Raw genomic sequence first — 27,219 nt, 5'->3', positions numbered from 1 at the left:
GCTCAGAGCAGACCTGTCATAGTGCAAAGAATGAATTCTCCTGTTCACCTTTCAGCACTGATAGCACATAAGCTAGGCAGCTGGACTCCCCGTATCTATGAAACACCTGTCTCTTTAACGCAAGGGATAGAGATGTGAATTCTGGGCAGGTGTGGGTGAAGACAGAACTTCAGACAGCATTTAATTAAGTTTGCTCTTATTGATTTCTTTGGTGTCTCCTGTATCAGCCTGAAAACTACAATCTTTTACAGTGACCTTGATGTATGTTGTGTTCTAACGTGAAAGCAGCACAGAATAAGAGCATTTACAGAGACCTGTAGCTAAGCTCTGACATTCCGCTAAGAGCTCAGTCAACTAGTGGACGTGAACGTGAACGTGGGCGTTCCAGCGAATGTGGTACTTTCAAGAAGGGGCACTGGGAATGGTGTGTGTGGGGGAGATAAGGTGGGGAAAATTACTTCCTGATAGTGGTAAAAGTGTAAGTTGCAATGTTGGGAGCATATGCTCCTACAGAACTGTCACTGTGCGTGAAATGTTTGTTGAGTTTTGGATATTTCAATTTCTAATCAATGAGGTCTTTTAACGAAAGGGGTGTGTGGGTGTGCGTGACAATCTCAGAGCTGCCCAGGTTAATGCACTTTGATTTGTCAGCAGCAAGAGATCTTTTTATGCACTGAAATACACATTCTTACATAGATGCAATATTGGCATAATAAGATTAAAAGATGTTGGGATGTCAGTACAATGTAGGTGTGACTAACTCAGGTTTATAGCAGAAAGATAAAAGTAAGCCTTTCTGGTAATGGTGGATGGGGATCACTGTGGGTAAGCTGACTGAGGGGAGTGTCATTTGTTTCAGCACAGTTTACTGAGAGTGTTCCTGTGGTTCATATTTCTGACTCTCTGAAGATGCAGCGAAGCACAATTAGAGTCACTGTTGCTAGACAGTGGGATGCAAACTTATTCATTACTTAAAACACTCAGCTAGCTGCTTGTGTGTCATATAAAAAAAAGTACAGCTTTTAGCAAAGTCTGCCTGTGGCTTTACTGTAGTAATTCCTTCTTCGGTTGCAGAGTGGCAGGCTTTCACTAGGCATGTGCAAGCGAGATGATAAAACCCTGAAGCATGCACTGATCTGGAATTCATTCAGGCTATATATTACATTTGAGGTTTCCACAATTACCATAAGTAACTGCTTATACCTGATTATATAAGTAAATGGGGTTTAAAAACTGTATTAGCTTTGTCACTTCTGAAGCCTGTTACAGAGCTGTTTTCTTTTTAGTCCTTCAAACTAATCTAATGCTATACTTGCTCTTTGCCTGGAGAGGAAGAAAACACAATTTAATGATTTATCATTAGGCTTTTGCTGTATCTTATCCCATAGCTATGAGATAATCTAATGAAGGTCCCCATCACTGAATTAAAGAACATGGTGCTCTAGATTTTCACTTACAGGCAGCTTTTCACTCTGTTACATGTCTGAAGAACCAAGTTTTCACAGGGTCTGATAGAAAAAATAAACGTTTCTTTTCCTGTTACAAACTTGAGAAGAAAGAGAAAGGTAAGAGCTGAGATCTTTAAGGATATAAGTAAAAATGACGACTTCTAAAATACTGATCAAAACTCTTTATCTTCACATATTTTCTTTATCTTTTACATGGTACTTTTCAGAAAGCCTTTTTGCATATTTATTCTGTGGTTTAAAATCTGTGTCGTTCTTAATTTAAAAGAATCAAGAGTGGCCATCATACAGTTCGCTGTAGGGCTGTTCTGGTATCCTCTTCAATGTTCGATATCCCAGTTTGCTTATATCTTTCAGATGTGGATTTCTAAAGTACAGTGTATGTGACTTCATAGCAGAAGCATGGTTTTAAAACTATGCAAATCTCTTTAATAGATAAGATGTTGGCTTGATTCAGAAATTTCGGGACAAGCTCAGAGATTATGTTTCTTATCTGATTTTTTTTCACATTTGCTCAGACATGCTACTTGGCTGTCAGGCATAACTTTCATAAACAGACAGAAAGACCTGTAAGCAAAATTAAACGTATCAACAGCTAAGCGTGGTTTTCATAGTTAGCCAAACTCAGTTGAGTGTGTCATTTCTATGTATTCATCTTAAATTCAATATTAAGACAAACAAACAAGAGCTGTAGTCTGCTCTGAGTTCTTCCCTCTGCAGTACTCAAGTACGTACCGTTTCTTCATGCTCATAATTCAGCACTGGTCCTTGTGCCTGAGCTACTAGGAAAACTGTGATGCTGTCAGTATTTCTTACTGGTGGGCATTTCCAGGTCTGCTTGCATGCATTGTTTGAAAGAGTTGTAGTGAATGGTAAGAAATGTCAAATGGATTTCATATGTAGTCTTGCTTGGCCTTTCTTATGGCTGTGCTTTTGGTTCAGGTTTCCAGGGAAAAGACGGAATGTGAGTCGCTTGAATCCCAGTTTGAGTCTGCTGCATCAAGGTGTACCTCTGTCAGTATGCTGTGACATTGGCTCAGCATGATTACACAGCTGACCTTCTGTGTTTGCCCTGAGTTTTACCTACCATAACTGGAAGAGTCAGAAAGCCTTACTGTCGTTGTGGCCAGCCTAAATTTTCTGCTCTCCTGTTGCAGATCAGAGGAAGGAGAGAAAGTACATGTTAAAACCCCCCACAAAACTAAAACAGATCATCCCTCAGAGATACAGCTCTAATCAACACGAGGGAGTGCAGTGGAGACACAACCAGTGAAATTCACATGTATATTTAATTATTCATGGGAAAAATTATTGTCTATCTCAAGAGACTGATTTAGTGGATGATGTGTCTGCTCCTTACCATATCCTACGTGATATGGAAACAAAGCTTTTTTCCACTGTGCACTTTAGATGTTGCTGTCACTGTTGTTTGGGTCTCTGAGCCTGATCTTCAGTAATTAGCTCAAGTTGGCCAAAAGAGGTGGAACGTTCAGTTACGTGATGAGTTTGGAGGTGCAGCAGCCAAGGGCTGGGTTGTTTCCTGGGGACTTGCTCTCTACAGTTTATTAAAGTATTGAATAAAGGGGAACTAATCAAGGAGAGTGTTTGGGATGAGTTTAATTTCATCATTTGTTCTTCAATTTATGTTGGGTGGTGTTGGACCAAACCCTAAATGTTCTTCGTTGTGATACTAATGTGAGAGTAAGAGTAGATTAGAGTTACATATGTATAATGATACTGCTGGAGAAGGTTTGCTGTGACACTCAGGTATTCAGAATGACTGTAACAATAAGAGACAGAACAATAAGGTTTTGTGGAAGGCTGTGCTGTGCCTTCTGCTGTGAAAAACAGGAGGTCTCCCGTGTCAGGAGCTGAACACAGCTGAATAGTCCTGCCCTGAAGGAGGAAGTGGATGTTCCTGGAATGGAACAGCCCTGGAGCAGAGCAAAAGTCCCACACTGGTGATCACAGGGTGCTTTTCAACAGCCATTGAAATTCCTGTGTGAGATGTGGTTGGGGTAAAGTCACTGATGTTCTACTGCTTTAATACTGGCACAGATACTGAGTCTGTGAAAGAACTCAGGGCTTCAGAGATGCTCCGAGTGCAGTTGATTGTTGGCTTAGTTGATTATTCTGCATATAGTTATCATCTAGATCGCACCTCAAAAATGTTGGTTTTTCTTTTTTTATTTTATTTTTTTTCTTATGAAGTATTTGTTACTTGCTGTTAGATTTGTGTGTTCCTTCCCTGGCTGGGTGACATTTTGGTTCAAAGGTATGATTTTAAAGCTGATGACATCAAGCACTTCTGAACTGTTTGTTGCTTGGAGCTCCTGAGATAATGCTATTGGTGGAGGAACAGTTTATTCATTAATTTATTCTAAAGTCTGGGTTTGTTATATGTTTATTTTCATTTTCAGTGTACTTTTTCAAACAGTGGGAAGTGTACTGGGCTTGCTGTTGAAGGTGGGAGAAAAGACTCTTTAAGAAAATTTTATATTGCTTTTGGTCAAATTATTTAAATAGACTTACAATTAACTGTGAGAAAAGGCTCTTTGAATAAAACAGAACACATGCCTTTTTCCCTCCACCTATTGTATTAAATTCATTTAAAGGAATACAGCTATCCATAAAGAGGTAAGAATGGGAGTACTGTTTATGACATTCATTTTTCTTCCCATTTCTTTCAAAAACTAAAGATACGTTGAAATCGTTCTGTACAGATGCCAGAATCTGATGAGTGGTAGTAGTCCTACCCTCTGATTCTTTCTTGGTTTAAAGATCATTTTGCATTTTTATTGAATTTAGATTTAGTGTAAAAATGTCACTGATATCAACAGGTACAACACTATGATCTTGGAAATACTCTCAAAATTTTATATTCATATATAGTTTAGTTGTTAATATTTACTGTAATTTAAAGATTTATTCCTAATTACAGAGATCTTTCTGAGATCCTTTTCATGAAACGCTTTGCTATTTCTGGATTTATCTTCATTCAAATTTATATGAGATTGCTTGCTCTAATTTCTCTCTATGGCAAAATTTTTTGATTATTTTAACTGTTGTGAATAATGAACTACTGTATGTTTCAGCTTCTGCAACACAAATGGATATTGATTTTCTTTGGCTTGCTTTTGACCCCTAAAGGAGTAAAGCCATTAGAATTATGCTTGTAAGAGAACTCTCTGCTCTCTCTACTATCATTTCGTACATATTATAAACAGCCTTTGAGAACTAATCTATGCTAATCAGGTTTTTTTCAAGTGAAAAAGGAGGGGAAGATCATTGGCTCTACAGTTGCCTCGCAGCTCTAGGTTTTATCAGACACAGCTGTCTGCCTGTATCCATTACTGGTTGGTATCGCAGCTGTATGTTCCTGAATGCAGCAGAATTCACATACAGTTCTTCACACAACTGTTTCAATCGGTTAGTAAATGGCAGACATTTATGTGGCAATATAAGGGTTTAGTCCATGCAGAACAGTTGCCACCATGTAACAAAACACACAGTGATGCATGTGTAGAGCCCTTCACTGAAGACAGATTTTGAGTAAAAATGAGCACCAGATCTGTGTCTCTATGGGTTTTAGTGTTTGGAGTGCTTATATTCTCATTCTGTGGGTTATGTGGTTTGCTTTTATATGAAGCAACTTTATGCACACAGAATGTAATACATAATAAAAAGCAGTCTTTTCAAAATCGGCGTTAGGCTTTAGTAACCGGGAGGAACAGATATAAAAGCAAACTGGGGCTGCAATTGCAAGGAGCTGGAGCGGTTAACGTGTGATGAATGTAGCATGATTGGCCACTGCCAAGGGGGCAGTTAGTGGCAGGGCTCCCTGTACGCAAACTAAGCAACTCTGTTAATGTAAGTGCAAAAATAGCTACTCTCTTACTTTTCCAGCTGAAGCAACTTCTCTGTCAAACCCAGTGGCATTCGTGAAGGAATTTTACTGGAGGAAGCCTGCTGTAACTGTGTTAGATGTTTCCAAGCAAAGGACGTAGGAATCATGATGGCATCTGATGATTATCACCTCTCATTTTTCTTTTGCTCACTGAGATTAGAAAGGACCTCCTGGATAATTGAATACACAAGTAGAGAATTTCTTTCTACATCATGTCATTAGTCTTTCAGCTAATTAATTCTTAAGTATCTGTAGTAACAATTCATCACATGCCTCTGTCCACAGGTTGCTGTCTGTGCAGCTGTGAGGTTCCCTGGACTATTTTCTTGGGATGTCTTCATTAAAATTGTTTACATTTCAGTTTATTAATCTGTTTTATACAGCATCTGTCCTCTTCACTACATTATATAACCTATGTAACCTACTAAGCGGCAGCTGATCTTACCGATCAGTAGTTACACATACTTTTATGTTGTTATGCTTTATGTTGTTATTATCCATGTTCTGTATGCTGTTCAAGTTTGCAAAGTTTTCTTGTTAGTTTAAAATGCCCCTAAAGCTTCCTGTCTATGGGTGATGGACTGTATGAGTATTCACTGCGTGCTTTGATTGGTAAATCCAGTGTTAACAGTGACTTGATATTGCTATTTATCACTTTGCTCCTGCACAACATATCCCTTCAATATACCTCTTACTGCCTCTTTTTAGCCTCTTAATGATATTACAATATTTCTTCCTGAAATGGAAATCTCGAGGTTAATTGCAACCATTATTTTCATTATTTGCATTCAGTTGTTTTCTCAACTCTGAGACTAGGTTTTTTTTGTGTTCTGCTTCTGTGTGTCTGTGTACAGCATCTGTTAATCTTTATGCACTCTTTAATATACACTATTAATCTTTTTACAGTTTACAGGACTGAGTCCATTACTTTCCCCCTTTGAAATCAGGCTTGATCTTTACTTTTATAGTTCACTCTTTGCTATCATGTATTAGCTAAAGTTGTCTAACTATAGCAAAGACATCCTTTTTTGTGAAAAAAAAGCATTTTGAGAAATGGAAAAAAAAACTATACTTGAAGGCCAGTTGCCTTTCAGCAAATTACAAGAGCATCATCCAACATCTACTGAAATTAACCGAACCCTTCCTGTTAAGTTCATACGTTGTATAGACACCTATTTTTTTCAGTATTTACCAACATAAGTCTTACTATTTTTAAGTGTATTTTCAGGCATCAGCCTTGAAAGGCATCAGCTCATTTTTGCCTAAAAGTAGGAATTCGGCATGATACAATTTTATTGTTTTCTGCAAGGAAATAAGGGATTTATGATATTGTTTGAACATACAGCAGAATAGATTTAGGGTAGAGGCTATTACTCTCTAGACCTTATTTTGCAACATTTGGGGAAGAGTAGAAAGCCTGTTTGGTCCAATCAGTCTCTCTGTCATAGAATCAGAGAACCATAGAATGGTTTGGGTGGGAAGAGATCTTAAAGATCATTTAGTTCCACCCCTACTGACATGGGCATGGACACCTTCCACTGGCCCAGGCTGCTCAAAGCACTGTCTAACCTGGCCTTGAACACTTAACGGGATGGGGCATCTGCAACTTCCCTGGGCGACCTGTGTACCAGTGTCTTACCACCCTCATCATGAAAAATTTCTTCCCAATGTTTAATCTAATTCTCCCTCTTCAAATTTAAAGCCATTCCCCCTTGTCCTATCCCTACATGCCCTTGTATTTCTTTTAGGCCCTCTTTCAGGTACTGGAAGGCTACTGTAAGGTCTCTCTGGAGCCTTCTCTTCTCCAGGCTGAGCAAGCCAAACTCTCTCAGCCTAGCTTCATAGGAGAGGTGCTCCAGCCCTGAACTGAACACAGTACTCCAGCTGGGGTCTCATGAAAACAGAGTGGCAGAATCACATCCTTTGTGATTCTGAGCTATGCTCCTCTAGATGCAGCCCAGCATCTGGTTGGCTTTCTGGGCTGCAAGCACACAATGCTGTGTACTTGTTGAGCTTTTCATCTGCCAGCACCCCCAAGTTCTTCTCAAGTCTGCTCTCAATCCAGTCTCTGCCCGGCCTGTGCTTGTATTTGGGATTGCCCCGACCCAGGTGCAGGACTTTGCACTTGGCCTTGTTGATCTTCATGAGATTTGCACTGTTGTGTTGTTGCTGTATTGAATATTATCTCTAAAAAAACTGATAATGTGTCAAAGTTCATGATCTTAAAATAATTCCTGTATGCCTGCTGCTTTTTATCAAAAGTAAGATGGGAAATTCTGCAGAGCAGGAAAGATACTAACAAACACATGCATTAGTTGTATCGCTGGTTAAAGAAGAAGTCTGTTGTTTAGAAAGATCCCTCAGATTCTTGTTAGACAAGAGCATCATGTTTGGAGATGATGGTAAAACTCAGGAAATGTTGTAAATATCAAAGAATCTGATCCTTGAATATATACTTTGTTAAAATGGAGAGAAAAGAGAGTTCTGTCCAGTGTGGCTGAATGGCCAGCATAGGGGGAGCCCATCCAGTTCTGAGAAGGTCATTGAGCAATTGACCTGCATCTCTGCTGCCTCAGGCCTCCAGGCTTTGTGTCTGAAATGTGTGGAAGAGAGTATGAGATGTCAATGTTGCAGCAGTGGAGAAAGACTCTTGTGGCATTTTTGTTAGCTCTTTATTTCAGCCTTGTGAAACCAGTAGTTTCAAGACAGACTTTTTGTGTAGGTGCTAAATCCAGTTGAGTGATCTGGACAAGCTCCTGTGAAGCTTTTGCACCTAGGAGAGTGGATTTAAGGAATTTACAGGCTGGTACAGCTTCCTGCTAAGCTCCTGACACCCAGCAGAGTTTAGGGTTGCATGATGTAGTGCTTTAGGGAAGAGTTTTTCTCTAGTTGATACAGACCAACACTTTCGCAGGAGGCAGTCCTCATAATATGGCGCCTTCTTCACCACATTATATTATTTTCTAGCAAACTTTTCTTGCAGTAGTGTTTTCCACTGTAGATTCAAACAGGAATGCCTTTTGATGGTTTTATTATGTGTTTAGTTTCAGGAGGTGTTTATATTTTTAAACGTTATAGAGAAACAGGATGCCTGTCTATACTAAAAAAGTGTGTCAGAGAACAATCAAATATGTTTTCTACTGAGCAGCCTTAGGGAAAGGTTAAGACCTGATCTGAAGTGCTTATTTGAGAAGTATTCTGAGACTTAGCAGGCTCTTTCTAGTACTGAAGGGACAAGCTACAATAACTTGTTACAGAAGATCACAGGAACCTGCATATGGAGGTGAACTCTACCCATATATACTTCCTTAGGAGAAGACTTGGTGCAACTACTGAACTTGGAAATGATAACTTTTTTATGCAGGGAGAGACCCTACCTTTAATGGGAATTTATCACCCTAACTATGCGTACTGTGGTGAAGCCAGGAGGTATTCTCTTTATCTGAACACCTGAGAGCATAAAGAAACCTATAGGCATTTTCCCCTACTTTTTTCTAAAGAGAATTAATTTAAATAAGACTTTCTTAATGTCACTGAAATGTTTGCCAAGTAGAGCAGAAGCTTTTAATGGCTTACAATGTGTTACGAAGAGCGTTAGCAAAGACATTCAGCAGATAGAACGACAAGCTGTTAAAGTGCTATATTTTAAGTTGTAAGTGTTGTAAGATGTAGATAAGATGTTCATTCATATACAGTTGTTCATTAGAGAGAATGATAGAAGGTGTTTAGGGATACATACAGGGAATTCTGCTGTTTTCCCGATGGATATTTTTTTGCTACTTTTTACTCTCGGGAGCATGAAGTGACATAATGCTTTCCCTGGTACCTACTGCATGGTAGTACTGACCACCATGTGTATATAGCAGTGTGCCTTCTATACAGTTCTTTTATGGCAGCAGGACTGTAAGTTTGAGGTCAGTAACTGGGATCATAAACCTCTAAATACACTGTATTAAAGATGGCAGAAAAATACACTGGGTTTGTTTTTGCATTCTTTATGCTGCGATAATAAGAAGATATGTATGACCTTGAAAAAGAAAAAGTGAATAGTTTCATTTCTAGACAAGGCAGAGAGAGAACTGCAACAACAAAAGCAAGATGTTTGGTGAGAGAGCTGTCCGTGTTCTTGAAGGGAAAGTGCTGCTTCTCAAGACTGCAGTTGTTCAGTAATACTCAGAATTATGTCCTTGAAATAAAGACCTGCTACTCATGTAGAAGAGTTCTGCCAGAAGTATGTTTGCTGTCCATATGAGAAATATCTGGAAAAGACTATATGTGTGTCAGTGTTCTCCAAAAGTCCTCTTAAGTTCCCTGCATTTAAAGCGGGACCTCCTGTGCATCCTTAGACAGACCACTCACTTCTGTGGGACCATTTGGGGATGTAGTTGAGATGCTCTGGTTCTTCAGGCTATCTGAGATTGTCCTCTTAGTGCACAAGAAGCAAAATGGAAATTGGTGAGGTCCTCAGGTTGTCCCATGTTAGGCAAGATGCAAAAGCAGCATCATCAGGATTTCTCTTCCTTTTTGCTCTGCCTTACATGTATGTACATGTATCTCTTGCTCAAGATAAATGCTTCCATAAACTGGACTTCATACACGCACACAAGTCCTTATAGTAGACTCTACAATGCTCAGAAGTCTGCGGAGACTAAGAGGAGTTATGGACCTCATTTCACAACTCTTATTTCCTTAGGAAAATTATCTGGGCACCTTCCTTTCCAGCAGGTAAAGCTGGAACAAATGGCTGTAACCACCTCTAAAGGCAACTGTAAAAGTGTAAAATTGAGATTGTGAGCTTTCTAAATACTAATTCTGCTCAGAGAAAGTAGATGAAAAAGAGGCTGCTTTTATGGATCAAGTGCCAGTATTACTCTAGTTGCAAAATGATACACAATATTAACTTACATTCCTCATTTTATGGCAGCAGAGTTGTGTTTTCTGGATGGCAAGAAGTATTTTAGATTATCTTACATATAGAATTTCTAGTGCATTTATAGTGCTGGAAAAACCTCTGCACAAAAGCTCACAAAAAACACATAGTCCTTTGAAGTTTTGCAATTACAGCTAAATGTCTCTTTCTGCAGATTTATGGCATGTAAATATATAGCTGGAGATGCTACTGCAGCAAAGGCTAGTCCTTTATTTTTAAAAATATACATCTGTAGTAGTAACCTATATTTATGATTGTATAAACTGGCCTGTTCTGTTTTCAAAACCTATGGTTTTAGCCAAAAACACCCATCTGTTTGTTTGTCAAAGCTTTTTGTTAGCTTAAAAAGAAGGTATAATTACGGAAATATCATCTTTAGTTGAAAGATTTTTTTAACACCCTCCATCTGAGATATACTCTTGTATTTAGAAATTATGAAAAACAGCATGAAAACATGCTTTAAAGTACCGCAGATTAACACTAGACATAAAAATCACCATCTCTTATACAAGCCAATTGTTTTCATAGTACTGGGGCACATTTGGGATGCAGATTAGGACAGAGTTTGACCTTTTGAGTTTTTGACTATGCAAACAGATTCAGCATAGTGAGCGCACATATGGGATGTTCTCTCTGTATATACCAGTAACACCTGTGCATTCAGCCTTCAGTTTAGGCTGACTGTCCCTCTACAGTCTGCAAGTCAAATCTCCAGAGTGATGCTTAACTTGATGCATTACATGCAACAGATATCTAAACTGAAGGATAATCAGAAGACTCCTCAGATGTGTAGCTGCTGGGAGGGAGAAACTGTTGTTCTCTGTATAGATAAGTGGTTCTTGGGATAATCCTCATGGCAGTCGTACTGTTGCTTTCCCTAGCAGCCTGCAAGAGTGCAGGTGTTTTGTACAACCATGACAGGCAAGATGTGCGACTGAATCGGCTCTGCCTTCCTCAGCCACAGAGAGGATGTACTTCTACTACAAGCTCAGTTTTCATTTATTTGATTTACTGAAGTATGCAAGGCAGCTTCTGAAAGTGTGAAATGATTTACAATGATGGTCCCTTCCATCTGAGTAGCTAGCTGGTATCTGGGGCCTTGTTGGACTGCTTCTGTTAAAAGACGATGGAAGAGATATATTGGAGATTTTTATAGTGGCACCCTTTTTATTTACAAAGACTGGACAGTGGACCTGCTGTAGATGGTTGCTTATGTCAAAGAGCACCTTTAGGTGCCCCACGAAGCTTCCAGGAGAGTATACAATTAGTCATGCTTACTATTGGATTCATAGTTCAGTGACTTGCTGGAAACCTGTGAAATTTTTCAGCATAACAATCCTATAACGACATGATACGGTGATGTAAAATTACATAATTCAAGCAAGAAGTGGTAAGTGGAGAATGTTTCTTTGTTGTTCACTTGTATAGCAGTGAGCACAGATGGCATCTTACTCTGAGGTACAAGGTGCCATCATGATAAAGGTAAAAGTGACTTGAGTTACAAAGGCTGCTGTCAATTCATCTGCAAAACTTCAGGTATAACATCTGTTTCTATTTCTGGTTACTGACACATATGCACAGAGAATATATTTCTCTTAAATTGCCGTAAGGCTTAATTTTTGCTTTTCTGACGACTTTTCCCTGAAGGGATGCTAAAATTGGTAATCTGAGAGCAGCTCATTTTAATATTTTTGAGGATGGTCTCTAGCTAGAGCTTCACATCTGTGATTTTCCCCTACATTATTTCTGTTTTATTCTTTATAGTGTATGTTTCTTGAAAGTGTATGTTTCTAACATACACGTATATTGTGTGCTTGTAAAAGATAAATATCTATATTAAATAAGATAGTGATTATTAGCCTTATAGCCCTGTAAACTGGAAATCTGTAGTAAAACTGTCTTTGATGGTGACAGTGGCCGCATTACGTAGCTAGATGTTCTTGAGGCATCTTTTACACTTACATACTCCCCACCTGCAGTACTGCATCCAGCTCAGGAGTCCTCAGTACAGGAAAGGTATGGACCTGTTGGAGAGAGTCCAGAGGAGGGCCACAGATATGATCAGAAAAGTACCTCTCCTACAAGAAAAGGCTGAGAGGGCTGGGGTGGTTCAGCCTGGAGAAGACTGTGGGGAGACATTGTTGCTCCTTTCAATTCTTAAGAGGGGCCTATAAGAAAGATGGGGAGAAATTTTTATCAGGCCCTGCTGTGATAGGACAAGGGGTAACGGTTTTAAACTAAAAAAGGGGAGATTCAGGCTAGACATGAATTAAAAAATGTTTAAAATGAGGATGGTGGATTACTGGCAAAGGTCACCCAGAGAGGTGGTAAATGCGCTATCCCTGGAGACATGCAAGGCCAGGCTGGATGTGGTTCTGGGCAACCTCATCTAGTTGAAGATGTCCCTGCTTGTTACAGTGGGGTTGGACTAGATGACCTTTGAAGGACGCTTCCAATCCAAACTATTCTATCATTCTGTGATTCTGTGCTAAAGTACGTGGTGGCCTGTGCTTGTACAGGGATTGACCTCTTTCAGATAATCTTTCTCATGCTGTGTACCCTCCTCAAACCTATTCAGAGCTATAAGTGAGGATCATTTTTCTAGCCTGTTAAAATCTGTTCACCAGCCTCTGCTGGTTCTTCCTCTCTCACATCAAACTGAAGCTTTCTCTTTGTTTTTAAGGGTTTGCTTAGGAAAGCCAAGCATTAGATGCTGTATTTAGCAGCTTGTTGAGGTTTTTGTTCTTACCACCTGTCCACCACTGTCTGAATTGCTGTTCTGTCCCTTGAAATTTCCGTAATACGTATTTTTTCTTGTCTCATATGAAAGTAAAAATGCTTTGCTTGAAAATCTGCTTTTATAATGTTCAGTTATCATCTTCTACTAGGATGCTTGCAGATGGTTTCCATCTGGAACTGATTTCAAACCTAAACAAGAAGTTTTTTCAGTGGTTCATTTTGAATAGTTTTGTATGAATAGTTTTATGTAATTCAGTGAGGTCTTAATGCCTCATTCTTGAATAACTGATTTTTTGCCTCTTTTTTTTCCCATTTTTGTCCTGCTAATCCAATAATTGAATCTACTTAATGCATGCTGTTGTGTATATATCCTGGCACACAGCATGAAAATAGTATTTCTTGTTTCAATAACTATGCTTGGCTGGTTAACTTAAAACTATTTAATATACATTTCTTCAGTGAAATTGCAGATGCTTTATGTGAATCTTTTTAGACATCTGCCTTAAGGCAGTACATAACAGACAAAGGCAGATTACCTGGAAGTGCAGCAGGAGGGCCAGGAGACCTCCTTGGATGGATAAGGATCTCCTGAGGAAAATTCAAATGAAAAAGGAGTCTTCTAGAAAGTGGAAGCAAGGACAGGTGGCCTGGGAAGAGTACAGGGTTATTGTCCGGGAAGCTAGAGACTAGGTTAGGAAAGCTAAGGCCCAGTTAGAATTAAACTTTGCTAGGGATATTAAGGATAACAGGAAGGGATTCTACAGGTACATAGCAAATAAAAAACAGATTACGGAGAACGTAGGCCCCCTCAGGAAGCTCTCAGGTGAACTAGCTACACAGGATTTGGAGAAAGCTGAGGTTCTGAATGACTTCTTTGCCTTGGTCTTCTCTGGCAAAGGCTCTGACTGCACCACCCAAGTCTTGGAAGGCAGACACAGGGACTGTGAGAATGAAGACCTTGGGTCCACTGTAGGAGAGGAATTGGTTCGAGACCATCTTAAAAATCTGAACGTACACAAGTGCATGAGTCCTGATGAAATCCATCCACGGGTGCTGAAGGAGCTGGCAAATGAAGTTGCTAAGCCGCTGGCCATCATATTTGAAAAATCATGGTAGTCAGGTGAAGTTCCCGACGACTGGAAAAAGGGAAATATAACCCCCATTTTCAAGAAGGGGAAAATGGATGACCCGGGGAATGACAGACCAGTCAGTTTCACCTCTGTGCCCGACAAAACCATGGAGCAGATTCTCCTGGAAAGCATGCTAAGGGACATGAAAAACAAGGAGGTGCTTGGTGACAGCCATCATGGCTTCACTAAGGGGAAATCCTGCGTGACCAATTTGGTGGCCTTTTATGGTGGGGCTACAGAACTGATGGACAGGGGTAGAGCAGTTGATGTCATCTACCTGGATTTGTGTAAAGCATTCGACACTGTCTCACACAACATTCTTGTCTCTAAATTGGAGAGACATCAGTTTGATGAATGGACCACTTGGTGGATAAAGAACTGGCTGGATGGCTGCACACAAAGAGTTGTGGTCAATGGCTCAATGTCCGGGAGGAGACCAAGGGCGAGTGGTCTCCCTCAGGAATCGGCCCTGGGACTGGTCTTGTTTAACATCTTTGTCACTGACATGGACAGTGGGATTGAGTGCGCCCACAGCAAGTTTGCCGATGACACCAGGCTGTGTGGTTCGGTTGATACGCTGGAGGGAAGGAATGGCATCCAGAGGGACCTTGACACGCTTGTGATGTGGGCTGATGCCAACCTCATGAAGTTTAAGCATGCCAAGTGCAAGGTCCTACACCTGGGTCGGAGCAATCCCAGGCACAGCTACAGGCTGGGCAGAGAAGAGATTCAGAGCAGCCCTGTGGAGAAGGACTTGGGGGTGCTGGTCAATGAGAAAATGAACATGAGCCGGCTTCAGTGTGTGCTTGCAGCCCAGAAAGCCAACCGTATCCGGGGCTGCATCAAAATGAGTGTGACCAGCAGGTTGAAGGAGGTGATCCTTCCCCTTTATTCTGCTCTCGTGAGACCTCACTTGGAGTACTGTGAGCAGTTCTGGTGTCCTCAACATAAAAAGGACATGGAACTTTTGGAACAAGTCCAGAGGAGGGCCACGAGGGTGATCGGGGACTGGAGCACCTACTGTATGAAGATGGGTTGAGAAAGTTGGGGCTGTTCAGCCTGGAGAAGAGAAGGCTGCATGGAGACCTCATAGCAACCTTCCAGTATCTGAAGGGGGCCTGTAGGGATGCTGGGGATGGGCTCTTCATTAGGGACTGTAGTGATAGGACAAGGAGAAATGGTTTAAAACTTAAACAAGGGAAGTTTAGATTGGATATAAGGAGGAAATTCTTTCCTGTTAGGGTGGTGAGGCACTGGAATGGTTTGCCCAGGGAGGTTGTGAATGCTCCATCCCTGGCAGTGTTCAAGGCCAGGTTGGACAGCGCCTTGGGTAATATGGTTTAGAGCGAGTTGTCCCTGCCCATGGCAGGGGGGTTGGAACTAGATGATCTTAAGGTCCTTTCCAACCCTAACTGTTCTATGATTCTACAAGGTTTGGCACAAGTTGCCCAAAGAAGTGGTGAGTGCTTCATCCCTGGCAGTGTTCAAAGCCAGGTTGGACAAAGCCTTGGGTGACATGGTACAGCGTGAGGCATCCCTGCCCATGGCAGGAGGGTTGGAACAAGATGATCTTAAGGTCTTTTCCAACCCAGACAGCTCTGTGATTCTGTGACTTCACCATTTTTACCAAATGTTCTTCTGGCAAGGCCTGTAATGTATTAGGCATCTGCATGTAGAATGAATGACAATTGCTGTGTAAGTAGCATAGTAGTAACAGCCTAAAAGAGTCATCCCTTTACAAAAGAGAGAGAAGAACCATCCATCATGATCATGCCTGTCCCATAGCACCTTCTCATTGACTTATTCTATAGGGTGAATCAGCAAGCAGGTGTATTAGTTGCTGATGTGAGACATTAAACCACTTACAACTTACATTTTGCTATGCTAGCACACTATATGTGCTCATTAGCAAAGATTCTAGTGCCATTGCCTTTCTCTTCCACGGTTGTCTTGTTATCGTAAGGCAACAAGTGTAGTTGATACTCAGATGGCCTCACTACTGGGGCCATGTTTGCTTAATAAGTTATTGTTTCAATACAGTATTTTGGCATAGCATTGGGGATTGTGAAATGTTTTCTCTTTAAACGGGATAATCCCCTGTGGTCTTGCACGTATTGTGTTTGTGTAAATAGCTCTCTGGTCCCACGACTCTAGGACCTTGGCTCCTCCACAGTAGTTGGTAATTCTGCAAGCAGTGCTTTCATTTGTCTTCACTTCATTTTGAGATGGTAGGTTATCTATCAATCATAAAAGCTCAGATCCCTGGTGGGTGTGTTAATTGCCAGTAGGATTAATAATGGAAACTTTTATCCAGCTATGCGTTTGCACAAAACTTTTATGAACCTGTTTTGATGAAACTGAGTATGGGGAAAACTGCAAACTAATAAAGGCTTTTGCTGATGTTCAGAAACGCAGGTATTTCTCACCTGTTCACCCTTGTGTGGGCATATACATGCAGCATAGTAACACAACCAACTTCATTTTCCTAGGTAATCAAATTAAAAAATGAAAATTATGCCAACATGTCCTTTGGTTTTCTGTTGCTCTTTGGATGTTTTGCATACGATGTATTTCATGGAGTAGAACAATTGTGTATTTATAGAAAATGTATTGTGAGTCCTAGTTAAAGATTATTGTGGCCAAATTGGTAATTATGATACAACTGGGGAGTGCAGTTTATTAACATGGTTGTGGTTATGAGACACAGGCTTCCATTAATTTGTCTGAGTACTTTTAAAATTATGTCTGGGGAACTGTGAAATTTACTTTAATGTTCAACAAATGGTCTAAGAGAAGCTGTGATCTGTGGCAGTAGGCACTTTGCAAACTGAATGGATGAGACTCTAAAAAGCTTCTGCCATGTAATTCTAGGCTCACAGATAAAAGCAGTTTAGAGTTTAGAAGCTGTAAACTTGAAAGCCCTAAAACCTGATTCAGATGCACAGGGATAAACTTCCAGAACTCCTAGTTATGTTTAAATATTTATTACTATTTTAACTTTTTATTTCCTCTTGACATCTCTCTGTCTCCCATGCCAGATTTCCAGTCATTGAGAGAATAGTAAACACTTCTCTCTCACAGGAAGAAGAGTTACTGTGTACTCTCGCATTCCTGTGGCAGTGGCAAGGGGGTTATATAGTGAAATAATTTTGGTTACTGATTGGAAATACAAATTTTTCCCCTTTTGAGTTTTAATCCCCCCCCCCCCCCCCATATTTAACATATTACAAGGATATTTAGACGAATTATAGTTTATGTATTGCTATTGCATTTTTGGGGAGAAGTTGTTCCTAGTGTTACTCAGATCCTCAAATATTCACGCAGTGCTTCTGAAAATTAAATGTAGCATTCAGACTTGCATTTTTAAACTATGTAAACAAATTGCCTCTAGAGCTGGGGAAGAAATATCCCACTGGTATAAAAAATGGTACAAGTTGTAAACTGTATTCATGCTCTCTGCTCAGACAAAAGGTGTAAAATACCCTTGTCTAGCTGAATGTGTTTTCTGTAAAAAGGACTAAAATTTCACAGTGATAAATTCTAGTAAAATTGTGCTACTGGCAAAATACTAGTCCATGCATGCTATGGATCCCTGGAATACTGAAAGCCTTATGCTGAATCAGACTTCGGAATACTGAAAAACATTTCTCAAAGGATTTTTTTTGCAAGATTAGTGCAAAACCAAGTGTGTCAGTATGATGCTTTTCATAAACCGTGCAAAGAAGGGGAATATCCAGGTATATTTTCCAAGTCAGGGTAAAGAGCAAAAAGAAATCTGAAAGGTATGGGATTTACCATTGCTGTTTGAGTGCTATGTAAGAACTGAATGCAAATCTGTAGCAGAAAATGTGAAAGGTGAGGAATGTGGTCACATGCAGTCTTTCCGTGTATTCTAAGGCTTCATATATTCCAAGACTTAATTAATCTTAAATGATAATTCTGAGCAAATAAAAGGATCAGTATGCAGAAAATCCTTTAAACACATCCATGTAATTTAAACTTTTTTTTTGGGGGGGGAGGAAGACTTTATTTTTCATGTGCAATCCTAACACACTGGTGGATTTATATTACCTTTATGCCTTCACATATTAGTAACCCATTTTGCTGGGTTATATCTTTTTTCTCTTTCTTACATTTTTCGTCTTCTAGCCACTCAGTGTGCTTTATACTCACCTAGAAAAAAACAGTAATTTTACTTTATCTGGTGGCATCAACCAAGTGAATGAGAACTGTTACTCTGTGCTAAAGTAACTTTCATTTACCCAGGGCTGACAAATCAGTACTTTAGAGTTGGAAAACAAGCAGACAAGTTTATACAAGAAATGAAAACAGTGAGGTATATCTAATGAAATTGTAGCTCAATGAAAAAAGTTCATTGGATCTAAAGCCAAGAACATAGCTACACGGAATGTATAAAGTGCTGTGATATAATTTCCAGTGGTAGCTTTATGACTAAAGGGATAGAACGTACTAACAATTATGCCAATGACTAAGACTAAATTGAATCATAACTACATTAACTGTGGTAACATTTTTAACAGTTTTACCCTTTTCCTTTTCCTTGCAATTGTTAGGAAATTATTTTCTTTGAAAAGAAAACAAAGCAGATTGTTACAAAGCAAGCATAGTGTACCATCTTTGACTATAGTGAACATTCATTGGTTGATGTGGGTAATTATTTTTTTGGTATATGACATTGGTCATTTTAAAAAATCCATGCTAAAACAGATTAAGATTGATCAGAACCCTTCTGTTGTTTGTGTGTGTGTGTGTGTGTGTGTGTGTGTGTGTGTGTGTGTGTGTGTGTGTGTGTGTTGTTTTGGTTTGGGTTTTTTTGTCCTCCACTGAAGGAATTTATTAGGATTCTTCATATGAGTTCCTGAACATTGATTAATGTAGAAAACAATGTCTTTATTAAGTGGCATTAAGGTATCACACTGGAAAAGTAGTACTTAGCCCTCATGTGGCCACAGTATTCAGTGCCTATAATATCAGATATGCTGCTCTGAACTATGGACCATTACAAATTGAGAACAATCAGAATGGCATCAAAGACCAAAGTATCGTAGAATCATGCAACAGCCCAGGTTGGGAGGGATCTCAAAAGACCATCTGGTCCAGCCTTTCAGGAAGTCATGATCTGTTTTATTCCTGATGTCGGTTTTCCATGTAAGGACTGATAAAACATATTTCTAATCGGTCTCATGACTGATGAGGTTGATTAAGCTTCTGTAATCGAGGAACGAAGCCTTAACTAAGAAAATGCCACCTAAAGCACTGGAACAGTAAGTATGGATGAGCTGAATTTACTTCCTGTAGTGAACTCCACATTTACACTGTTCGTGTTAAACTGAAGGGGTTCTTCCACCTGACCGTTACTTTCTGAACTGAAACCTTATGAGTGCATGCAATTATTCCCGAATAGTTTCAGATGTCCTGGAGTACTTACATTATAATTGACCACATCTATTTTTTTTTTATTTACTTCTAGTAGTACTTAATGCGTCATCATTTTCTGAGTTTTGCAGTTTTCCTCTTCTGGTAGTTATTTTATCAGCAATACCTAGTTTATCTATATTTACCTGTCTTCATGCACACATCATTTATATATAAAGACCTTCTTTAATTACTTGTTTCTCTTTATTTTGCATTCTGTCAACAAAATTTATGCTTTTCTTGCCTCTTCCCATCTTTCCACCCATAGATATGTTACTATTTTTTTCTCTCTTAAACTTTCTTCGGTGTTACTGGTGCAGCTGGTTTTACTTACGTCTTTTACTTCCTTTACCCATTTCTCACAACTTAATATTGTCTCTCTCTCTTCATACCATTCTTTTTTTCCTCTTGGATGTTCACAGTCATGAAAATGATCATGGCTGAAAAACGATTATTTGGTATGTCATGGAATGTCAGTATTTCAGGTGGTTATTTTGCAGATTAAGTGTGGAAGAGTGAGCAACAAACCTCATTAGAGAGCTTCATCTCATCAGAGAATATTGAACAGCTGTTTTCAGCCTGACCACAGTGGAAAATAGAACCAGTCAATGAAAAATTATGTTTAGTAGGCACTATGAATATTTTTACAGTGAGACAGTGAACAGTAGGAACTAATGCATGATAGGCTTCCACCTTTGACAGAGGGTGTGTGCTTCCGGCACACTAAGAAACTCCTGCCATCCAGGAAATTATTTTGTTGCCTGCAGATTTGGTAAGATCTTCTTCACTTTTCTGATCAGAAAGATGAACTTCATTTTGCTTCAATGAACAGTAAGACTAGAAGGGGTAAGCCTTAATATGCTGTAATATGCTTATCTGTAATATGCTTAATAACTGTAAAGAAAACTTCCTTGTCCCAGCTAGATCAGATAGTCTCTGTCCATAGATCTTCTGGTCTAATAAACATTAAAACTCTGCTTTTAAGGTGCTTGTGAGCTATAAAAAGTGATTTATTTTTTTTTTATTATCTTAGATTCTCTTGCTGTGTCTCCCTGAGAAGGGCTTTAGCTCCATTTATTCAGTTCTCTTAATTACAGTTGTTATTGTAATCAGTAACTTTTTTACTGATCTGTCGTTGATGACAGATGCAGTCATGACGGGTCAGTGCAAGCACTAACTATTATAAAGAAACTGGGACATAAAGCTGCCACTTAGAAAGGCTGTATTTTAGGTAGGAATTTGTGTGTGGAGGAGGAGGAGGTGATGGTGGCTGTGTTTCTCTGAGTTTGCAGGTGAAAGAGCAGTGATACCAGGATGTGGTGACACTGTCCTTCCCTCCCAGCCACACCATGCAAGCAGAAGGGAAGCCATCTGGTAGGAGCTGTGCTGGGGACACCACAGGCGATAATGCTGTTTGTGCCTGTGTCTGTGTTGCTCTCCACATCCAGCCAGCTCTAGCACAACAATGAAAGTATCAGGGCACATAGCTGGTCCCAACTTCACTGCTGTCTGCCTGGCTTCCTTCCTCACCGAGGTGGTTGTACGTAAGGATTGCCTCCTGCATACATTCAAGCGATTGTGCTGGAGTATAAATCAGTGGTGGTAGTGTGACCTCTTTGTACAGTAAGCTAATAACCTTACCTCACAAATAACATTTATTTTTCTGTACTTTTATCTTATTCTTTGGGTTTCCTGGCTATACTGTACATGGTCCATTCAAAACCTCTTGCCAATGCTAGTAAAACAAAAGATGATAAATTTTCCAGTGTCCTTCTGTGTACTACTGTATGACATTCTGTACTTCTAAATAATTTATTTGCAGAGAAATTGCAATGAAAGTGTGACTCTGGCTTCTTTAAAAAGTCCATCTTGACAATTTATGATCTTTCACAAAATATTAATCTTCTTTCTAAGAACAAAAACTAACTAAGAGACAGATTTGATATTACGTGGGTTCATACTGCTTTCACATGTTTCTCAGTACAAAGACACTTGAACCCAGCTAATCAAAGTTAAGTCAGCCTGGGTGACATGTTAGGATGTCTTCAGTTCTGAAAACAGCATAAAAGAGCTGGAGTACAGAGTAGGTGAAGGAGGTTACCACTGCAGCTGTCTGAAAACTCAGTATGTTACAAAGAATATGCAGTGGAATCTGGTTTGTGTTGGTCCCTAATATTTCAGTGTCTCTATCAGAACTCCCTAGAGCCCATTTTAAATGTATTCTGAATCTTTATCAGTTGCTTTGAACATTGTCAGAGTTATTTTGGTTTCTATGGAGCAATGTAAAAAGATTTAAGTTGTGATTTCTTTAAAAGATAGTGTTTGCTAATCAATATATTCCCGTGACTTTATCATAGAATTATATAATAGTTTCCGTTAGAAGGGATCTTAAAGATCATATAGTTTCACCCTGCTGCCATCAACTAGACTAGGTTGCTCAAAGCCCCATTCAGCCTCGCCTTGAGCACTTCCAGGGGTGGGGCAGCCACAGCTTCTCTGGGCAACCTATGCCAGTGACTCACCATCGTGATAGTGAAGAATTTCTTCCTAATATCTAATCTGAATGTACCCTCTTTCAATTGAAAGCCATTCCCCTTTGTCCTATCCCTACATGCCCCTGTAAAAAGTCCCTATCCAGCTTACTTGTAGCCCCCCTTTAGGTACTGGAAGGCTGCTCTGAGGTCTCCCTGGAGCATTCTCTTCTGCAGGCTGAACAAGCCCAACTATCTGTCTTTCAGCATATACTTCAACAGTTGCTGCTAACACAACAGGGAACTTTTACATCAGTTTAATGAATGCAATACTAAAACATATTTCAGTGGGTGTGATCTATGTGCAGAATCAGCTTCCATTTTTTACCTGCAGCTCAGGGAACACAGTGATTCCAAAAGCAAACTCCTGAATTTTGATGAAGCTGAACTGTATATTGAAAATTTGAGAGTCTCTTAAAAAACACCAACCAACCAACCAAAGGAAAACAAACAAGATGACAACTGCTTGTTGGCAACATGGACAGCGGGATTGAGTGCACCCGCTGCAAGTTTGCTGATGACACTAATCTGTGTGGTGTGGTTGATATGCTGGAGGGAAGAGGTGCCATACAGAGGGACCTTGACAGGCTTGAGATGTGGGCCTGTGTAAAACACAAAGATGATCAGAGGGCTGGAGCTTTATCCTGGAAAATCCTCTAAAATTCCAGCATTTTATGGAATTACAGCGTTGGCCTGGATATAGCATGAAATCATAGACCATCTCATTGTCACTGATAAACTCAATAATGAGTCAGGACACAGAGCTGTGTTAACTGAGAGCTGTCTGTTAACTAACTTCATCACTGTTTTACTTGCTGGTAGTGAGCAAATGCAGTGGTGATTTGACCCAGACAGTTTTCACTGCTGTACCTTTCCAGATCTCATTAGTGTGTTTTCTTTAGGCTTTCTTTCCTTTCTCCTTTTCTCCCACCCCAGAGCTATTGCTCTGTTAGCTCAGTTCAGGAACAGGTTGGATTTTTGAACACACTGTTTAGCCAGAGAAAATTTGCCCATGACCTGTTCAAGGAGTGTTCCTTCATGTCCTTTATGACAGAGTGTTTTGTGATGTGTCAGTTCACCTAGTGCAGAAGATAAGGTAAAGCGCCTTTAAAAAATGGAGCCTTTTAAAAAATGGAAATTACATTAGCTTTAACAACGACCGAGCAGAACATATAAGAGCATTTGCAGCTTCTGAAACTCAGATAACTTCAGGAATGAAATTAAATGAAGTTATTTTTCCTGCCTCTTTTGATATGTTTTGGCATACCAATAGATTTGTTCCTCAGCAAAAAACCTTTACCTCGACACACTCTTATGCCTTTCGTATTTCTATTTTTCTTCTTTTTAAATATATACCTTTATCTTGGCAACCAAAGCCTGTTTTTAAACAAAATGTGTTTCACTGTCATTCCCCCAGAAGTTTTACCCAACTGTAGCTACCTGTAGCTCTCCTGTGTGTGCCTTGTGATGAGCTGCCCTCCCTCACTCTGCAGATAAACCACGTTCTGAGTTTTGTATTTCAGATAAACTTCATTCTTCCATGATCAGTCTCTCCCTGGTTGTTCACTGAAGCTGCTCACTACACCTGTCCACTTACAGATTTTTTCTCAAACATTGGATGGTGGTGCTGCAAAGAAAGAAACACAGAGAGTAACACTGAGGGGGGTACAACAGCTCTGAATGAAGTAGCCTTCAAGAAGTCCTGCCAATGGTAATAAACCAAGCTCTTTATAAATCACCACTTTTCTGAGCAACTAATGCCAGCAGCAGATGTATCCTAAGAAAAAACAAAGTATAAAAAACGTATATACCGCCCACCCCCTAACCCCTTATAGGTTCATAATCTTCCTGTATTTCTGTTCCAGCTGGCTTAATTTGGCTGTCTCCATATCCCAGGATTTTCCTTCTGAAAGAATTTATTAGTCCAGTTTACAAGTAGGATTGCTGAAGTTCCTCATTCTGTTTCTATTCATAGCCAAGAATAAGTTCCCAGTTTTTTTTGTTCAGAGATCCATGTTTGCACAGCACAAATCAGCACAGTTTGTGGTGTGGATTGAATCTAAGTTTTTCTCCAGGTAAGAAGCCCATGGAACAAAGCTGACGGTTTCTGGCATCCGGGGGACTCCCAAGAACACATTCCAGTGATCATGTGAGACAGATTCTTGGTGCACATAAATCATGTGTATTCAACAAGAAAATTACTATTACATTTCAGTTTCCAAATAATTCTCTCCTAACAATCTTATAGCTTATCTGTAGTTCCCACAGTGTGGGTGTTTTTTTTTTCCTTTCTTTAAGCTTTGAATCTATACATTAGGAATTAACTTTGAAACTATATACATTCCCTTTTGTTTTCAGTGTTTCCTTGGGGAAAGGGTAGAGAATGCTTTATTTAAGCATTAAATGCTTGATTTGTGTTCCTCTGCTTGTAAATAATTAGTATTCAAATACAATAGCAGAAAGGAAGAAAAATATTAAAAATAAAAAATAGACTTTTTTTTTCACTGTAATGCTTTTTCACGTTAATTTCAAAGCCTCAAGATATTTTTTATATTGACAATTTCTTCAAGTGCATTGCATAATCAAAACTTACTTAGGAATTTATTTTGCTATTCGTTAGTTTTGGTAGGTTACAAGTTTTATAAACCTTGTTATCTTTTTTTTGGGGTGAAATTTAGAACTATGATGACACCACTTTTTATGTCACATATTTTCGTGTGTATGGTAGGCATTTTCATGTTTCTCCAGTCTTGAAATGTATATTAGCACTGCCTCTGACCCCTTGGAAAGTCAGAATATGGTTTTTGGCTGTCAGAAAAAGATAAAAATGCTGCACCTTGTTCACAAACCTCTCACAGAAACGCAGTGGACCTTTTCAGCTTCTTTTGTCTATGTACTGGAGAAGAAGTGTGGAGAAGCAAAAGTTTTTGAAAGTTGCCTTGCTTGTAAAACTATTTGCTGGAAATAAGGATATGTGTGATCTACTTTTCCTTTGTAGATGGACTTTTACAGTACACCTGTGTTCATACACCCTGTACTGCAGTTGTGGGGTTTAGGTAGGGCAAGAAGTGGTTTATCAGCTTTAGTATTGCTGTTTGTTGGGTTTTTGAATTCTCTTTTATTTCTTTTTTTTAGATGAAAAGGTAAAGTAACTAAGATTGCAACTTCCAGTTTAAAAACCAGTAAATATATCTGTTCCTCCACTTTGGCCTCATATCTCATGCGAGTCCAATAATACAACAACATTCCACTGGGTGTTGCAGCATTCACAGGATACGATAAAGGGTACTAGCAAATGAATTGGGATTCTCAGATATTTGCAACATGATGAGTTGCAGCATTTCTTGCAGCTGGCAAAATAAGGCATGGAATAACAGAGTGAGTAGAAACAGCAAAATGTAATACTGAACATCAGTGGCATACCCTGCACAAACACTGATCTGAATATCCCTTGGTAAGAAAGTAACATTTGACTTTCTGATTCAAAAGTACATTTGAGCTAGCTTTTCTTGTGTCATTTACATACAAAATGTGGGTGCAGTTATAGGCCTGCTTTATATACAACTGCCATTTGGTTTGATATGGGATATAAAATTGTCTTCTTCATAACTGGCTGACATTTTGTCTTTTGCACACTTTTCATAGGGAATGGAGCAATTCAGATAAGTACTTTTGTTTTAAAGAAAATGAGTTTGATCTAATACATGCCAAACCTCCTTTATTTTGATAGCTTTATCATCTAGAAATGAAAAATACAGCATAGGATCTCTGAAGTGAGTTCTCCCTGGAAGTGAGAGCAAAGCCAGTGTATAGTTGCTGCAGCCTTGTACAAACATTAAAGCAGGCTGCAGGCAGAAACAAAAGTGAAGTACGTGAACAGGATGGGTCAGTATCTGGTGGATGAAAGACATACATGCAGTGAAGAAGAGGCTGAGTTGGGGTGGGTGAGATGGGGAGAGCCAGGGCAGATCTTGTCAAGTTCAGCAAGCAGGACTGGACCAGGAGTTGGTGTCTAAATGTGTGCCCACAGTCATGAGAGAGGAGAATTGGCTTTCTGTAATTAACTGATTTAATACTTAATTTGTCTCAGGTCCCTCCACTATAAAATATTGACAGGTACCTTTATTTACCTCACACAAGTAGTGATTAGCCTCAGTTTCAGTGGTGGTTCCTGGGGTATTTACTGCGTATGGATATACTGTAAAGGCAGGTGAATTAAAAACATGGATGCTCCTTTTTGCAGTGGTATAGGTGGTTTTGTATCTATATTTAGTTCAGTGTATGCTTTTTATTTTAAATAGATTTCTGTACTTAAATTCTGATAATTAAAATCTGAAAAGCTGATTTTTTAAAACATAATGGAATTTCACAGTTACAGTATTTTTCCCTATATCATACTGAAATGAAAACATTGCAGTAACCACAATTACTCCAGAATTGAGCATTATAGGGAACAACAGTTTAATGTCCATTTAGAAAAGCTTTGTGTTACAGTAAGTGACTAAAGCTGGAACTTGACTCATTTCTGATCAGTACATGGAGACTAGGAAGCTCATTCAGAAATTCCCTGGAAAGTAATGTGCCAATTCAAGAAATAGAAATCAAATATATCTATCCACCAGCAGAGTTCTTCATAGTCATGAATTGATTTTAATGTCAGCTTCAATTTGTTCTTAGATTTTTGAGGCATTTCCCAACAGAGAGAGCTTCAGTGATTTATTTTTTGTTGTGAACTGAAGTGCTCAGTTTTTTCCCAGGTAACACTTATTCACTGCTCTTGACATTTGTTTCCTACTGTTCTGAAACATGTCCTGGCTTTTGCTTTGGCTAGAAATGTTGCTCAGTTCAGTGATGATTTTCTCGGGGAAAAAAGGAGGAGAGAAGAGTGTAGGACAGCTTTTCTGAAGTCTTGCCAGCCTGTAGCACAGAGGTCTGTATTTGGGCTATCTCTGGCCAGGGGAAGCTCCTCCAGAAACACTTTTGTGTACTTGTAGGTTTTACAGTTGTTTTTACTGTTTACTTTGCAAAAGTTTCTTTATAGAATCACGCTTGTTCGTTTTGCTTCCAGTAAACACTCACA

General features: G+C 39.4%; 1 protein-coding gene across 5 annotated transcripts in view; it reads left to right on the top strand.

The window, feature by feature from the left end:
* The window catches only part of SNTG1 (syntrophin gamma 1), a 305,233-nt gene that overhangs the window by 1,063 nt on the left and 276,951 nt on the right, over positions 1–27,219 (top strand). The gene's annotated exons all lie outside the window — the stretch shown is intronic.

This window comes from Neopsephotus bourkii, unplaced genomic scaffold (genome assembly GCF_033783945.1).
Source record: "Neopsephotus bourkii isolate Nb327-2 ecotype Australia unplaced genomic scaffold, CSIRO-AGI_Nbou_v1 NB_753, whole genome shotgun sequence".
Lineage (NCBI taxonomy): Eukaryota > Metazoa > Chordata > Aves > Psittaciformes > Psittacidae > Neopsephotus > Neopsephotus bourkii.
This window is presented reverse-complemented; position numbering and strand designations above follow the sequence as displayed.